At 53.6% G+C, this 8400-nt stretch overlaps 1 non-coding gene across 1 annotated transcript in view; it reads left to right on the top strand.

Annotated features, from left to right (window-relative positions):
• Window positions 1–31, top strand: part of MIR196A2 (microRNA 196a-2) — a 108-nt gene extending 77 nt beyond the window's left edge. The window contains exon 1 of the primary transcript NR_031504.1: window positions 1–31. This exon is cut by the window's left edge and continues 77 nt beyond it. This is a non-coding gene — a primary transcript (microRNA 196a-2).
• The last annotated feature ends 8369 nt before the right edge of the window (window positions 32–8400 follow it).

Below are 8400 nucleotides of genomic sequence, written 5' to 3'. Positions count from 1 at the left end.
TTAATTACGTCAGTTAGTCTTCATCAAGGGCAGCCGCTTCCGCTGGCCGCACGCAGCTCCGCCGTGCGCGCCCCGGGGCTGCGCAACTTACCGCGGGCGCCGGAGGGCAAAAATCCCCCCAAACCCCACCGAGGTGGTGGGGGGCTGCGGGAGAAAGAAGGGGCGGAGGGGGGGGGCAGCACCGGCACGGCCAGGTCTCTCCACCGCCGCCCCCATGCCAGCTCTCACCCCCCCTCTCCCCCCCCCCAGTTGAGATAGGAAGGTAATTTTCACCCCCAACATCCCCCCGCACACCCCCTCCACGGCTTTTTTCCTACCCTCCGCGCTATTGTTTCTGCTCCGCGGATGAGTGAGGAGGACAAAGGAGGCAGATTTTTGCCCCTCGCCCCCCTCCCCTCCCCCCCCGCCCCCCAAAATTATGAAATTGGGTATGAAACCAATGTGGGACCATGGGCAAGGAGCGAGCCTCGTCCCCTTCTTTCATTAAAAAGGGGGAGGGAAAATAAAAATAATTATTCTCCCCCCCCCCCCCCCCCCCACCACCGATCGCTCCCCCCCCCACCCCACCCCCCACCCCCGTGCCACAAGAAATCAATAAATTAAAAAAGGTGTTCCTTCCCTCTCGGCCATCCCTGGGAATTGGAAAGGTGATGGGATATGGGGTGTGTGGGGGGGAGGGCGGGGGGGTGCGAGAGGGTGGGGGGCAGCGCCCGGTGCCAGCTTTGCCCGCTCCCACGGCGGAGAATGCGGCGGATCGCGTTTCGTGGAGGTGCGTTGAAGAACAAAGCAGAAAGTGGGGTTCCAACTTCTCCCGATCCCGGTCTCCATCACAGCCAAAAGCGTCAGATGTAAAATTTAACGGCCGTTTTACGTCCCGTGCTCGGGGTGTGGGGTTTCACTTTCAAGAGCACGGCTCCTATGTCGCGGCCGGTGCAGCCCGGGTTTGGAATTGCTTTCCATTAAGGATGCATAGAAAAGCGAAGTAACTGTTGATGAAGGGAATGAGACGGTTGTGTTACATGAGCGGTGTCTGTCTGCGGTGGAAGGGTTGTTTTTCCCCTTTATTCCCCCCCCACCCCTTTCACCCCCTGAGAAAATGGGCTGTAAAACTTGGGAAAGTTATATCTGCTTATCAGTGCAAAGCGAAAAAAAAAAAAAGAGAAAAAGAAGGGGGATGGAAAGGGGGGGGGAAGGGGGAAAATGAAAATTAAAAAAAAAAAAAAAGAATGATAAAAAGAAAAGGAAAAAAAAGAGGGGGGAAGGAAAAAAGAAAGGAAAGCAATGCTGAGCCGGGCTCCATCGTACAGAATAACGGAGCGGGGAGGAAGGAGTGCGGTCAGTGATGCTCGGGAGGAGAAGCGGAGACGCGGAGGGCACCGAGAGAGAGGAGCGAAGCTCCGCAGATGTCGGTGCTGCGGCCGATGGGAACGCGGTGCTCTTCGGGTCGGAGCGCAGGTTGGAGCGGAGAGCAATAAAAGTGTGAAATTGGGAACAGTGGGAGTTTGCAGGGCTGGGTGCTCCCCGTGCGGGTTCGGATCCTGCAGAGATGGTGCGTCTGAGATGGATAGGTTTATGTTTTGCTGTTTATTGTGGGGGTTTTGCCCTTCTTGGACTTCTTCTTGGCGAGTTTCTGGGCGAGATGTGTATTCCGATGGCAGAAATAGCGCTGTCCCATTGCTCGGGACGTGGGTCGGTCCGAGCGTTGTCACCCAGGAGAGACAAAGTCCGCGGAATAAAACCCATCGCAGTGAAGGAAATGTGTCCCTTTAAGCGTCCCTTTGCGAAGACGTCGCTTTCCTTTGTCCGCTGTGTTCAATATGCTGTGTTTTAAGTGTGAAAAACAAGCTGTTGGTTTGGTTGAAAGCAATGTTGGACGGAGTGCGGCTGTTTTCCTTTCAGGTCGAATACAACAGAGCGAGTTGGAAAAAAAAAAGGGTAAGGGAAGGAGAAAAAGCGGAAGAAACTCATATACAATACTGTAAATTAATTTTTCAACAGGGACGATGTTGATTACTGGTACTTGTAACCATAATTATTTGATATTAGTGCTGTGATAATTGAATTATTTAAAGGATTCATTACACGTATGATGAGTTTGCCTTCTCTGCGTTAACTGTCTGCAGATTTCCTTCCTTCTAACAGCGTGCAAGAGACAAAACAATATCTATTCTCTGTATATTAAGATTGATTTTATTTCGGAGCGACCACCCCCATGGCGAGAAGGAGAAGAACGTAAAGTTAATATATGTTTAGCAACCCAACTCCAGAAACGCAATAAAAGCTAAAAATCTCCCCTACGGTTTTTTAATTATGATATTAGATCAGGAAGAAGGACGGTGGGGATTTATCGCTCCGACTGTTTGGTGCGGCTCTGCCCGGGTTGGTTGTTTTTATGTAAAAACATGGGTAGTCAAAAAGGCTCCATGCTGTTCGCCTTCATCTCTCCCCGCGAAATACCGCCGGCTTTGCTGCTTAATGCTCGTGCGATTTCTGATGCCGTTATCGGAGTGAAATATCAGAGATGTTACGATACGCTGCGTTGCGTAATTTTTTTCCGCATAATGCTCCTCTCCCAGCAGGTGGAATTTTAAAACCCGGAGGCTTTTTTGCTCGCGTGTGTGTGTGTGAGCAGAGCCTGCGGATGAACTTTATCCTTTTGCTGCTGGGAATGACTTTGGGGCTGGTTTTGTGAGGCATCTCCTGCGCCAAGCGATGGGTTCGGGGTTGGGGGGTGAGGAGGGGGCTGTGGGGAGACGGGGCTGAGCTGATCAGCTTTCTCTTTTTGCAGCAGGGGAAGGGACCGGGCTGTGTTCTGCTTTGCTTTCCTCCCCTTCCAATACAAGTAAAAATTAATGATAAATAAAGGCTGGGAGGGGGGCGCGGAAGGGGGGGGGGGGGAAGCGCCCTCTCTCCCGCTTTATGTCGATATTTGCTCCCCTGGATATGTTTTTTTGGGGGAGGGGGAGGGGGGGGACACGGGGACGTGTCTTGAAGGCTCAGCTCTTCCTTGCGCGATGCGCCCGCTGCAAAATAACGGGGGCTGATGGGGGGGAGAGGCGTCCCCGACAGCAAATGTCCCCGCTCAAGGTTGTTGTCGGAAGGTGTCTGGCTGTCTGGCTCGGGATTTGCATAGGTACGGGCCGTGCAAACAGCAGCTCGGAGGGAGGGGTGGGGGCAGGCAGCAGACGGGACATCGCCCCCAGCTCCTTTATTTCAAGCCTAATTCGCGGTGGGTGCGGGCAGGTTTGGAACTGGGCTGAGCTGGAGATGCTCTCTCCAGGCCAGAGAGATCGCGGTGCAGCTCGGGTTGGAATCCATCGCCTAAAGCGGCACCGTTCTCCTCCCCCCTACCCCCCCCCATCCCCTCCACCCCATGAATTGCGTGGGGTTATTGTCTTATTTGAGGGCACCAGGCTCTTCCTAACACCTTGTGCTCTCTTCCAAGCTCGCTGGTGTGCAACCGGAGCGGCCAGACAATAGGATTTGCAGACACAACTTGGAGCTTGCAACTATAGTTATCTATGCTAATTACAGGGTGTCTGACAGAAACATAATAAATGTAAAGGGAGAAGTATAGAAATATGTTTCTCCAGGCGGTGTACAGTTCGCCTCTCTGGGTTCAGGCTTGTTTTCTCGCTCTTCTTTTCATTTTCTTCGCTGGGAATTTTTTTTCCCCTTCCCTTGACCCGCATTGCATATCACACCCAAAACCGAGCTAACCTGGAATGCCTCAGTGTGAGGCTTCGCTGCTGCTCGGGAACATCTGCAGAGATGGCTTCGTCTGGGGGAGACCTGAAATTTGGGGGGGAAAAATAAAGGGCACCATGGCACACTTAAAGAAATTGTTCAGAGCTTTAATTGCACCTCGGAATTTATTGTCTATTACCCGTACCTCCAACACTGGAGAGACAGGAATTCTTAGCAACAGACAGAAGGGGGGGGGGGGGGGTTGGGAGGGGGGGGTGGCGGGGGGAAGCACTTAAGCAGGTAAAAAACTCCTGCAGTGGGATTTTAAGCGAGAGCTGAATGTCTGCGTCTCCCACATTGGGTCGGATTGAGGTTTTCGCGTCGATGTGTGGCGATAGGAGCGCGAGTTCCTCCGCTCTGTTGTCGGCCCGAAGAGCTTTTCCTCTGTGAGATCTCGTAAGGAGAGCTGAATAAATATGATTTTCAAATAGCCGAAGAATTTAGCGGGGGGGGGGAGGGGGGGGGGTTGGAGGGGGAGGGTGGGAGAGGCAGAGCCCGGAGCCTGCAGTTGCGCTGCTGCAGGAAGAACGGGTGGTATCTGGCCTGAAATGAATCTTTCCCCATATTTATTTACTTTAAGAGACAATCCTGGAATAAATAGAGGCATCTGGAGGACCAAGAAATATTTTTGCTGCCTCTTCAGAGAGTCTGCTTTGGATTCACGCTCTCTATTGTGTGCAATCCCCCCCCCCCCCCCCTTCCCCTTTATTTTTTTTTTTTTTAATAGCAGAAAAGGAACAAAAGAAAGAGAGAAAGAACTTGGGCAGGCAGAAGAGGAGAGGAAGGGAGTGGGGAAAGGACAAAGCGGGGGGAAGAAGGGAACTCCGGCGCTGCTGAGGGCTGAGATGCAGAGGGAAGTTGGCTGCAGCTGACTTCGCTTTCTCGTACGGAGCGATCGGAGCTCAGCACCGCCCTTCCCCGCTCCGCACGGCCGGAGGTGTTCTTCGGGGGGGGGGGGGGGGGGGGGGGGGGGGGGGGATTGGAGGGGAAGGGGGGGACGGAGCCGCGAGAAAACACCGATTTTTTTTTATTATTCCGACCTTGACAGTGTTAATTGAACACGGGGGATGAGGCTGTGCTCTTCTATTTTGTTTCCCCCTTCTCCCCCCCCCCCCAACCTCCCCCCCCTCCCCGTGTCTGTATCTGTGTTGTGTGTGTGTCTGCTCGGAGGCTCCATTTGTCCGTCCGTCCGTCCGCCCGCCCGTGTGTCCGTCCGCCTTGTCGGTGCCCGCTCGGCCCCCAGCGCAGCCCCAGCGCAGCCCCCGGCGTTCGGCTCCGCGTTGCCCTGAGCGGGCGCGCAGCGCTCGGCCCCTGCGGGATGCAGCTGCGGGGGAGCCGGGCCTGCAGCTCCAGCACTCCCCCCGCCGACCCCCGGTTGCTGAGGGCTGCGGGCTCTCTTTTCCCTACCACCACTTCCCCCCCCTCCCTTCCCCCCCCCCTCCCCCCCCCCAAAGAAAAATAATTTAAAAGCAAGAAAATCCAAGAAATCAGTGTCACCTCATTGCTGTAAGCTCTCCAATAGGGTTTTATTCTCCCTCCCCTCTTCTGGCTTTTATTTTATTAGGATTATTTTTCTGTCTCCGCTCCTTCCAATCAGGGGAGAATCGCTCAAAGCGAAAGCAAAAGGTTTGGAAGGGAGAGGAGAGGGATGCACTGCGCTGAGCACACAGCACTGTCCGGGAGCGGGCGGACATGGGAAGGAGCATTCAGCCCCGAAAAGGTGTCAGAAGTCAATGGCTCAGACAAAGGCTTCGTCTTCTGTAACCTCCTCATTTGCCACGAGAGACTACTTCTTAATCTATTTTTTTTTTTCCTTCACCGGGGAATAAAATAAAATGAAGTATAAGATAGGATTCCTACGGCTCGTGGGCTGCTAGCGTTAGTTTTGCTCCGTGCCACCAAGTTCCTTCCCCCTGCAGATTGAAAAGAGGAGGTGAGAGGCAAAGCTGTGAGTCTGCCTGGAAAGGGACCCGGTGGTTCACCATCATTTCGAGAAGAGATCATCTCCCCTCCAAGAGGGCAACCGGAGCTTTTGCGGAGCACAAACGCTGCGAGATAACCTTGCAGGAGCTGAAGGCGATGGCAAAGCGTGCTGTAATTGCGGTGCGGATCTTTGCTCGTGCTTCTGCCAGGAGGAATGCTCGGGATCCCGCTGCTCTGAGCGGACTTTGATTCGCGTAACTTTGCGCGCAGCCACCAGGGATGGCTTCGGGTCGAGAGGAGCGCGGACGGAGAGTGTTTTGCGGGGGGTTCGCGTCGTGGTTTGGGATTCCGCAGCGCAGAGGGGGGAGAGGACGCTGCGTTAACCCGCGTCTGTAGTTTGCTGTAAGGTGAAGAGTCTCCATCTCCGCCTCGCACTGCTCGGTGCACTCCCCGAATGGAAGGGGTTTGTACGGCAATCGCGATCGTTTCCCTCGTGTGTGTGCGGGTGTGAGTGTGCGCGGAGCCCACGGCGACGCGGGGAGCGAAGCGCTCCGTGCAATGGAGGTTCCCGTGTAAATAAAAGAAATCTTCAGCAGATATGTTCGCCTTTGTGTGCCACCACCAAAACGCCCCATCCACGACTCATTCCGTGACCTTGCCTGCTCGCATGAAGGCTCCAAAAACTGCTGCTCCTCATTAGGGCTGCGCTGCTTGGGTAATTTCTGCTCGTTTTGCGGTTCGTCTGTGGTGTATTCTGACATATTTCTCCCCTGGAAAACGTCCCCACTGACTCTCAGTGCTCCTCTCCCCCCATGCTCAGCCCTTTCTCTCTCCTTCTCCCTCTGCCTCTTTCTCTTCCCCTCTCTCCCCTTCTGCACATACACACAACCCTTCTTTGTAGGGATTCTCCCAGATATTCCACCGGTTTGGGAAAGCCAAGCTGCTTTCACGTCACTCCCTGCATCTCAGCACCTTCGCACCGTAACTATTTCTTAAAATGGGAATAGATCAAAGAGTGACGAGCACAGATATATGCGTATATAGATACGTATTTCTTTTCTTGCGAACATAAAAGTAACCGTCATTGGAGAGCTGTGATTGACAGATAAATTGGTCTCGATAAAGGCCAAAGAAGACAGTCTGCTCCTGCAGGAATATTTCCCTTTAAGGGCTCCCATAAAGCAGGGGGCTCAGAACGGAACGGGGGATAAATTCTGCGGCTGAGCGAGTGGATGACTTTCCTCGTCGAATTTGGCAAACCACGAATCCCTCCCCAAACATCCCTCCCGTCGGGGTTTTGTTTCCAAGCCTTCCCTGTGTTCTCCGAGGGGGAAACCCCACTTCCAGGGGCTGCGCGGTGCAGTGAAGGGCAGCGTTTAGTGTTGGCTCAGCTGAGGCTCGTGACTTTGGGGGGGTCCGGGAGGACTTTCCTGGCAGCCCCACTCCCCGCCTGTCTGTCTCCGGATCTGTTGGATTCACTCACGCTCCAATCTCCCCCTCCGACTTGCTGAGAAAAGGAAAGAGCGAGAAATGGAATGCGGTTCTGTCCCGGGGGTGCGTGGGATCCGCGCCGGGGGAACGCCGCGCACTGGGGACACTCTGCCCTCCCGGTGCCTTTCTGCCCCTGGGGGAAGGGATGGGGAGGTGGGGGGGGGCTCCACCGCTCTCTGAGCCCCCACTTTTTCTTCCTCTTGCAAACGTTGCCCGTTTCCCTCTCTCTCCCCACCGCGTCACCCCAGCCCTATAAAACCCGTGGTGATGAATAGCCCTGAGGAGCCCGGACAATCAGGCTTATGATTTTGTGTGTGCGTGTTGTTTGGGTTCTTAAAAAAAATAAAAATAAAAAAGAAAGAAAGAAAAAAAGAAAAGAAAAAGAAAAGAAAAAGGAAGGAAGAAAGAAAAAGAGAAGGGTCCTTTTTTTTTTTTTTTGTGGATATATTTCCTTTCTCTTTCTTTGCAGAGAAATCGCCCAACTCCATTCTTTCAGCCCCCAATGGGCGTGAGCCACGTACCTACCTGTCTATCCTTACAAAGGAAAGCTTATCCTCCCAACACGCAGTCAGGGCATCCCCGAGTTGTTTGGTTGTTTGTTTTTTTTTAACCTCTCCCAACTCTCTCCCATCGATTTGGTGAGAAAAGAGAAAAGGGAAAAGAAAAGTTGCGCGTGAAAAAAAAGCAGCAAAAAAGGGGAAAAAGGAAGCAAAAATATCCCCCCGAAAGAACAACCCAACAACGACACCGCACGCAGAAATGAAACCCGGAGGGGTAGAAAAAGGAGCGCAGCGCTGCTCTGAGTACCCCGCGCTGCTCTCTCCCACCGCTCCGCCGCTTCCCCCGTCAGCCCGGCACGAACTCAGCCTCGCAGTTTTATTTAACGAACGACACGTTTATGAACAATCAAACGATCCTCGTAAAAATTTTATTGAAGGGCATAAAAACATCCCCGGCCGTCCGCTCTCTCGCCGAATAACGCGGCTCTCTCAGCGCCAGAGCTGCTGTCTGTCTGTCGGTCTGCCTGCCCCCCCCCCCACCCCCCCTGTTATTTTTTTTTGGTGGTGGTGGTGTTATGATTTCCCCTTCCTCTTTTCAGAAGCGCTCCTCACATCCTTGGAAGTGCTTCCCCCCCCCTCCCCCTTCCGGAAGATCCTTTTATTTTATTATTATGATGATGATTATTATTACTGAGAGCAGGAATAGATGCACCCGTGCACCTCCCCCCAACCCCCCCCC

Source organism: Gallus gallus, chromosome 34, assembly GCF_016699485.2.
Source record: "Gallus gallus isolate bGalGal1 chromosome 34, bGalGal1.mat.broiler.GRCg7b, whole genome shotgun sequence".
NCBI classification, from domain to species: Eukaryota; Metazoa; Chordata; class Aves; order Galliformes; family Phasianidae; genus Gallus; species Gallus gallus.
Note: the sequence above shows the minus strand (reverse complement) of the source record. Positions and strands in the feature narration are given on the sequence as shown.